The sequence below is a fragment of the Myotis brandtii genome, unplaced genomic scaffold (assembly GCF_000412655.1).
Source record: "Myotis brandtii unplaced genomic scaffold, ASM41265v1 scaffold18, whole genome shotgun sequence".
Taxonomy (NCBI): Eukaryota; Metazoa; Chordata; class Mammalia; order Chiroptera; family Vespertilionidae; genus Myotis; species Myotis brandtii.
In genome coordinates, this window is record NW_005356674.1 from 5,257,704 (window position 1) to 5,265,283 (window position 7,580).

At 42.3% G+C, this 7,580-nt stretch overlaps 1 protein-coding gene across 1 annotated transcript in view; it reads right to left on the bottom strand.

The window, feature by feature from the left end:
• TMEM108 (transmembrane protein 108) overlaps window positions 1-7,428 on the bottom strand; it is a 245,803-nt gene extending 238,375 nt beyond the window's left edge. The window contains exon 1 of the mRNA XM_005863671.2: window positions 7,317-7,428. The gene's annotated coding sequence lies outside the window, so the exon portion shown is untranslated. The remainder of the gene's footprint in view (window positions 1-7,316) is intronic.
• Between the last annotated feature and the right edge of the window lie 152 nt (window positions 7,429-7,580).

Sequence of the window (7,580 nt, forward strand, 5' to 3'; positions counted from 1 at the left end):
CCCCCGCCACCTGCACATTTATTCCCCAAGAACCTAACAGGGAGTGGCCTGTGGCAGGTCATAATTCCAGGATTCAGGACCCTGGGCTCTCAGCCATCTCCTAGAATCTCTTTATACCCTGGAGAGAGAGCAGAGGTCTTTACTGTTGCTACAGAATCTTCATGAAGGCACTGCAAATTAATTCCTAGTTCTGTAGAAACAAATCACTTTATTTTTGTAAAAAAATCCATATGTACAAATTTGAGTTATTTTATCTTCAGTTTATAAGAAGTACCATAAGATAAGTACTTCTTTAAAATTAAAATTGAAGATTTTAATCTGGCAATATGTGGTTCTCTATATACATACAAATCTTCCTGTTCAGGAGAAACACAAATCCTTGCCTCTTCCGCCTCTTTCAACAAAAGCTGCATCTCGCTAAGGAAATACTGATTCTCTGTATGTGGCACCATTGTACTTGATAAGTATGAGAGCCTTAAATGAACTTGGTGAACAGATGGGCTGTCTGTGCTGCCACAGATCACACCATTCACAGCTGTGCGGGTCCCCGGAGCGGGACCATCATTCTCACCCTGACACAGACTCGTAAATAAGGACAGAGCCTTCTGCAGTACGAGAATGCATTTGCTTGTACAGCCACAATCATTGGTTCAAATGAAATGGACTCTCCAAGATCAGGGGTAGATGCACAGAACACACTATACCACAAAACATCTTTAAGTCTATTTTATAAGACAGTAATCCCTCAAATGACAACATCTATGTGGAATTTATTTTGAAGTAATAAGCCAAGTTATTTTCCTTTGTCAGAACTGGACTCTTATAAACCCAGCTGTTGAATAACACTTGTTGGAGATGTCAAAACGTCTTTCAACATTTAGACAGCCACCTAAGCCATTATTCCTGTGGGATACATGGGTGGCAGAGAGAATCGCATTTGACAGACACAAAATATAAGATAGCTATAGAAAAAATACAACTCCGCATTTCCCAATCATCTAGCCCAGCAAAAGGGAAATTGCTAGGATGCAGCTAGGATTCTCAAAGAATGGATGCAGGCTTTTTCACGATTGCTACCAAACATGCAGGCTTTGCAAATGATCCTCCAATTCTTTATGATACACATGACCAACAAATACTGTTTAAGTTGATTCCAGGGGTTAAGAAGCAGGGTCCTTACACTACAGAGGTCTCATGTCCCATCAGTCTACCCCACCCACCACTGCTCCCTTCTAGAGAAACTGCCAGGATCACAGTCCTTACTAAAGCAAGCAACCCTGGGGTATAGCTGTTTGGACCATGAAGGGGCATCAGTACCCCTAAGATTGCCTGGTATGAGACCAGTAGGGATGATACTTAGTATAGAGCTACTGTATTCCTCTTCTTCTTGGCCCATACACAGATCATCAGTCAGGCTGTAGGGACAAGAAGTGGAAGCAGGAAGGGGACATGAGGAGAGGAGCCAAAGTGGAAATGCTGAGTCATGTAGATGGTTGAGAAGTAGAACACGGATTGACCAACCACTGTTAGTGCAGACACATCCTAGAGTTACAACAGATCAGGAACAGTCTTCCTGGTCCTGAGTTAGTCCCATCTCCATGAGGTCTGGCCAGAAAATGCTCTGAAAATGTCCCTGGGATTCTTCCCAACTTGCCACATGTCTGACATTTGGTTTTATTTTCTTATGCATCCTTGCTTAAGGTAACTTGAATGAGTTTCTGTTCTTGTGATAAAAGGCATTTCGATGGCCCCTAGAATATAATGTCAGAAAGCGTTCCTGCCTGGCTGGTTTGGCTCACTGGATAGAGCGTCGGCCTGGGGACTGAAGGGTCCCAGGTTCGATTCCGGTCAAGGGCATGTACCTTGGTTGCGGGCACACCCCCAGTGGGGGATGTGCAGGAGGCAGCTGATAGATGCTTCTCTCTCATCGATGTTTCCAACTCTCTATCCCTCTCCCTTCCTCTCTGTAAAAAATCAATAAAATATATTTTTTTAAAAAGCAAGCGTTCCTCTTCTCTTTACTAACTATAAAATGATCTTAGATCTCCCATCAGATAGCCTATACATAACTTCATACATTTAGGGGCTAGTTAGCCAACATTTGCAATCACAGAGAAAGAAAATAAATGGCTGGCAAACCCTCTCTCTCTTGGATTGTCTTTAAATTGCCCTGTTGCATTTTTTCTCTCAGTAGATCACTGCCACAGGCGGACCACAATTTACTTTGAGTAGATGCAAAAGATTTATCCATGGAAACCCAAGAAAACCCAGCATCCTATGGGAGCGTTAGTAGTTTTTCTACCCTCTGTGTCACTGACAGATTCCCCTGTGGCTTCTGGGTTGATTTCAAGGCTCAGGAGCCAAGATTTGCATTGGAGAAACCTGATTATTCTGGTCCCTATGGGATAAAATTGGCTCCCAGCTTTGGAAAAGGTCAGGTCATATCAGAAATTAATGAGGCAGCCCCTCGAAACACCCGAACCTTCTCCAATTCTAATTACTTCTTCCTCCCTCCAAAAGACACCACTCATTTTTCTAGCAGCCAGTGATTCTCAATAGCAGGTATTTGGAAATATGGGGGAAGGAGGACAAGTTGGTTGACTCATGACTCGGTTAGAGTAATATGGGCATTTAGTGACTAGGGCTGCTAAGCATACTATAATGGACAGGAAAGTTCCACACAATGATGAGTCAGTCTATCAAATGATGAACCATTCTATCAAAAAGCTAATAGCACCTCCCCTGAGAAACACTGAGCCCCCTCATTTGGGGAAGACAAAAGTAGGAAAGAAAGGCAAACTGAAGAGAGGAGGGCAGTAAGAGGACAGGCAATGCACCCCAACAGAAGTGAGGTCATCAAGTAAAGGTTATCCAAGGATTAGTCTCAGCCCCCATCAGCCCCGGCCCCTCACCTCCAGCGATATCACTCATGGCACGCAAACTCCTTATTCTCATTCCCTCTACCACACAAAACAATGGACTCTGACTTAAATTACATCTTTTAAAAATTATCTTTATTTCCACATCTTTTCATCTGTTCTAATTATGACAGTTTCTGAGCAACTAATATTGGTAGTAATAATAATAGATAATATCAACTAAAAATTCTTCCATGTTGCTCAAGGGCTTAATTACTAAATCTGTGCTGTAATATGGAAAATTTGCTTTAGAGACTAATTCCTTAGGGGATAATTCTTCAGGGATTACTCTGCTGAATTAATACCCTCTTATGAAACACTGTTTGAGCCATGCTGGGACTTGGAACAAGGGGGAGTGAAAATTCTCTTGCCACCTCCCAGACTCTTTGTTAAGCTCTAGGCAGTATCGGGAGAGACATACTGCACAAACAAGCTTCACCACCAAGGGTCAGGGCATGGAGAGACCAAATGGAAAGAGACAGCTCAGCAGGCTTGGATTAAAGGGCAAATATTTTAGAGGCACTACACTCGATTATGTCGGAGACAGGCTCATGGCACTTTCCGTAACAAACAGATGCCGCAGAGCAAGGTAAAAGGTTCAGCAAGACATACAGACTGAAAGGCTCCCCAGGATAGAGCTGTCCAAAACGCAATTCTGTTTAAAATGAGTTGAGGTCTTGTTATAACAAGAGCACACTATCACCACAGATGCGGGTTTCCATGAAATAAGGTCCTTACAGACTAAAGCAATGCTGTCCAACAGATCTTCCTATGATTATGGACATGCTCTGTGTCTCTGCTGTCCCATATGGTAGCCACTAACCACATGTGGCTACGGAGCACTTGAAAAGTGGATAGTGCAAATGAAGAACTGAATTTCTAATTTTATTTAATATTAATTAATTTAAATAAAAACAGATCCATGTGGCTAGTGGCTCCTGTCTTGGACAACGCAGGAAAAGGCTTAGACTATGGTTTGGGAAAATGATCCAAGAGGCTATCACACAAAAAAAACTGTTACATATCATCTGACTGCCCAGAAAAGTACTTCCTCAGTACCCTCCCCATCACAAACATCAGAAACCACAAGAGCAGTGCTTCTCAACTTTATGTACCCATCAGAATAACCTGGAGGTCTTGTTAACCAGTTAACTGCCACGCGTCCAAAACGAAAACCATCCTTGCATCTACAGACACTTATGGCATACAAAGCGTTAAAACACTGATTATTAGGCTCACTCCCAGATTCCGATTCAGTAGGTCTAAACATTTCAAACAAGTACCCAGGTGGTTCTGATGGTCCAGGGCCACACTCTGAGTAGCACTAGGATAAAAACGTTAACATTCAAACATCAGCCTACCTCTATCAAAATGGAGCTTCCTTCCCTTGTCACCTTTCTGCTATACTGAAGTGCCTCTTTGTTCAAGGTACACAGAATCCTTCTCAAACATTCTTACAAGGTTTGCTTAAAACCTATGACTCTAAATGTATGACAGAATGTAAATAAACAAGACTCCACATATTATATCCACCACAGAGCGCATTTGTTGTAAATTTTGTGAGTGTGTCTAGTAATTACAGGGACCAGAAACTCAGAAAGGCTCAGAAACCCACCAGGACAATTTACGTCGAATCCCTGCACTGGCCCTGTTTCAGAGTCCAACTGAGGCTTTCTATTACAATAACATGATACTTCAGGTCTAGGTCAGGGTTATGCCCTCTTTCACCATCCCAACACTGAGTAATGTAAGAGTATCAAAAGAACACACGTCACATTAAAGCATGTTATTTATCATTGAAAGGGCACATGTTGAAGATACCCCTTTCCATATTCCCAAAGAAGAGAAGAAACAAATGTAAAAGTTCTAGAATAAAAACAGATTTCTCCAAACATTCTCTGGTCTTTATTGTATTGCCTGCAAAACCTATTCTAGGATCAGTAATCATTCAGAAGTATCTTTTTCTTTTGGGGGTTACTTCTTTATGGCCTTTGGTCTAATTATATATGAATCTCTTAAACACTAAAAGACCATCCTGTCAAAAGTAATTTCCTTGACTGCTCTTCTGAATAGCCTTCCTTCTGCCTCCTCCACTATCCCATTTTTAACTTTCCAAAAGAAAACCTTCAATCAGAAAATATTGTTGCAATAAACTAGGACATGAAGCCTTCAAATAAAATCAGAATCCAGGACTGTGCATCCTCTCCCAAGGCACCAACCCTCTGCCCTTCTTCAGACTCCACTGTTCCTCAAATGCTGCCTCCACAAGGATTAAGAGGGGTCCTTGGGTCCTGGAAATTTGGGGAGCCAGGTATTGTTTCTTCATATTTATAGAGCTCCCAAGTAGTCACACAGTGATCTTTGCACATCACTTTCTTTGGCTATTGAGTTATTAATACTGTGTCTATTTTACAGGTAGGGAAGCTGTAGACAAATGAGGCTAAATGATTAAAATATAGTCCCAGGGAAACTCAGAGCAAGATTAAATTGCTGGGCTACTGCAGCAGTGGTTCTCAACCAGGGGCCATTTTTTCCCCTCAAGGGACATTTGGCAACGTCTGAGGACATTTGTGATTGTCATGATTGTGGAGGAGGCACTACTGGCATCTAGTGGGTAGAGGCCGTGGATGCTGCTAAACATGTTACAATGCACAGGACAGCCCCCCACAACACACTGCCTAGCTCAGAATGTCAACAGTGCTGAGAATGGGAACATCTGACTCTCTGGCATCTCTAACAGTATTTCTTTGGTCCACAAATCAATAGTTAATGAATGGCTCCATCTACAATTTGATCCTTGTACAGTATTTACACAGAAACAGGCCAGTTGAGTGCTATTTCGGCATGCTATATTTTTTAGTTACTTTAAAAATAGAAGATACAGTCAGCTCTCCATATCCATGGGTTCTATATCCAATCAACCATGGATTGAACATATCCAGATTAAAAATTGTCCACAAAGTTAAAAAACAAACGAACTTGAATTTGCCATGCACTGAGCACTACTTCGATTACACAGGAATAAAGGGCTAGGCATACCTTGCTGTAGCCTATAGGTCACCTGCAAATACTATGCTACTTATATAAGGGACTTGAGCATCCATAGATGTGGATATCTGAGGGGGTCCTGGAACAATTCCCTCCAGATACTGAGGAATGACTGCACATGGGAGCCACAGAGGAAATGAGGAAAGACAGCAAAGTCCGGCTCCTTTCCTTTCAGGAGAAAACCTAGAAAAGACCAGGTCCTTTCCTTAGCAACCTCCAGGCCCTGATCTATGGTCTGTGTCTGGCTGCTCACTTAGATTCTTCAGTTGCTGACAGACTCTGCAGCTGCCTTTTCTCTGCTTTGCTTATCTCTGAGCACGTGCATCACTTCAGAGCAGTAATGGTATGCTTATGGGAATCTCCAGAGAGCTACCGCCCCTAATTGTCTATTTTGTTCAGTAAATTGTACTCATTACTGAGCCACGCGAGGCACCAATGGACAACAGCCTTTCTGGGAGCCCTCTGTCTGAGTCTGGGTAATGGGACATTGTCTGACAAGGGCTCCACAGTCTTGAACTAAGCTGCTTCACTAACCCTCCATCCAGTTTTTCAGCTGAGTACTTCTTTTTAACCCCTGTCCCTCCTTCCCAACCATCCTTATATCTGCTTAGATTTGTATTAATTATAGTTTTCTCTTTAAGGAGTCTAGTTTTAATTTAAGCACCAGAAGGTAGAGAACTCAGAAAGGATGTCATATCTTTCCACCTCTCCATTCTGGTCCTCCACCTAGACTCTGAAAATCTTCAGCAAGAATGAAACCCGCGATCTAGCTTTAGTTATAGTGTTCCCAATGCCCACATCCATTGCCCTAGGGACTGCAAACAGAAGAGGAATGAATGGACATATGACTTCCAGTAACACTGGGTAAGATAAAATAGAACGGGCGGAACCACGTGCTTAGCTATTGCCATTATCTACCAAACGTGGAATCATCAACTCTCTGGTAAGCTGTCTTTCCTCTTCGAAAAAGTGATTGATGAAGAAAAAAATCAAGCACAGTGATCCATGAAGGAGGAGGATGCTGAGAGGAGAACACGAGCCAGCAGAGTTAACACTATGAGAGAACGGAAGACAGTCAGGCCTAGTTTCCTTCTCAGGAAGGGCCCAGCACACCTCCCCACACATGTACATCCCATCCCATACAAACTCACTAAAAATTCTTGTGTTGAGATATTTCTATGCACAGATCCCATCCGATCACCCTGATCATGGTTTTATCTTCATAACTATTGATTTTTCACTGTGTCCATGAATTGAATCAATAAAGAGAACCTTCCACTGCACTGACTCCAACTAACTGTTGAGACAGTAAAACCAGAGAAACAGTGGCAGCGAATGCCTTTGACTTACCCTGGAGTAGAGGGTGTGAGAGCCTTCAAACACAGTTACATCCTCATGACCCATCAGTTCTGCTGCTTTTCACCCACTCACTTCTGCATGTTGGACTACGACTGATTAATCACCAACTGCCAAAGACAAAAATGAATGAATACATTAGACCAAAAGACCAATAACTTCAAGTCCCAAGCCACTGCTCAAGTGAATTTGTTAAAGTAGGCTGAGTGCTTAACATATAGACCCCAAAACATGTAATGGCTCAAATTAAAAAAACAA